Below are 1475 nucleotides of genomic sequence, written 5' to 3'. Positions count from 1 at the left end.
TAGTAAATTAATAATTAATTAATAATTTACTTAATATAGTAATAGCTAATTTTATATAAATAAACGAAAGAGGGATAGTACTCCAATAGGAACAGAGAAAATAATTAAGAAAGCACTAATTTATTTCAATCTAACAATACCTCCTTGCCCCTCAACTCCTCCTTTTATTTCTATTTTACTAAATTAAATAAAATTAATATTCAATAATTCGCCGGTTATATTATTATTCTAAACCTTCAATAATTATTAATTATTTATATAAGCCTTATCCTCTAACATTATAATTCTAAAATTAATTGGGTTCTTATATACCCTAATAAAATATAATAAATTTAATATTAGAGTTAAACGTCTAATACTATAAATACTTACCTTACGTATATAAATATTAATTCAAAAGGTAAGAGAGGTATAAGCTAAGGAGAAGGATAGAGTATTTACGCGCGCCTTTAAATTTAAAATTTTCTAAATAAAGCGAATTAAGGTAAAGAAAGTACGTAAAAAGGAATATAAAGAGGCGGCCGAAGTAGAAACTATAAGTACTAAAATACAAAAAGAAGCTACTAAAATATAAATAAGACTATAGAAATTAACGAAGGGGGGTAAATAGGTAGAAGTCGGGGCGTATTCGCCTAAAGTACTAATTTACTATACGAATATTAATAATTTAATTAGGATAGATCTTCGTATAAAATCCTTATTTTATAAGATTTCTTAATAATAGAAATTAATTAATAATTATCGGGCGGCTAATAGAAGACCGATTGTTTATATATTTATAAAAGTATATTATTAAGTAGATAAGGATTTAAATATTATGTAGTTCAAAGCTTGTAGGTTATATAGGGACCCGGATTAATAGCTATTGTATAATAAAGTATAGTAAGTATATATTTAGGGTAAGTTACCTCCGTAGAACCCTTTTATATATAGTTTGTCCCGCCCTTATATATATAAAGGATAGTATATAAATATTAATATAATAATTATACCTAATAAATAATTATAATATATAATAATAAAGAATATTTAAGGGGATTAAGTAGAAGTTTAATATAAAATCCTCTATTAAATTTATTAAGTATTTATATTAAGATTCTTTATAACTTTATAATTCACCTATATTATTTCTCTATAGGGAAATATTAATATAGTCCGTACTTTAGAGTATCTACTCTAAATTTAAGTAAATCTATATTTAATTATTTATATAACCCCTCCTCAATCGGTCCTTCTAACTCCTCTCCTCCTCCTTCCTTTAATAATATACTTTCTAAATAAAATTTCCTTATAGGGAAATAATATAAATAGAAAAGACTAATATTTTATATTTTCGTAGGAGATCCTTAGTAATTCTGCCCGGTATAAATATAAAATCCTCCCCGGTTATCCCTTCTAATTTATATTTCTATTTTTATTTTTTAAATAATATAGTTTAAAGTAAAGTTTCCCTATATAAAAATAATATAAGTAAT

The sequence above is a fragment of the Neurospora crassa genome, linkage group VII, assembly GCF_000182925.2.
Source record: "Neurospora crassa OR74A linkage group VII, whole genome shotgun sequence".
Taxonomy (NCBI): domain Eukaryota; kingdom Fungi; phylum Ascomycota; class Sordariomycetes; order Sordariales; family Sordariaceae; genus Neurospora; species Neurospora crassa.
This window is presented reverse-complemented; position numbering follows the sequence as displayed.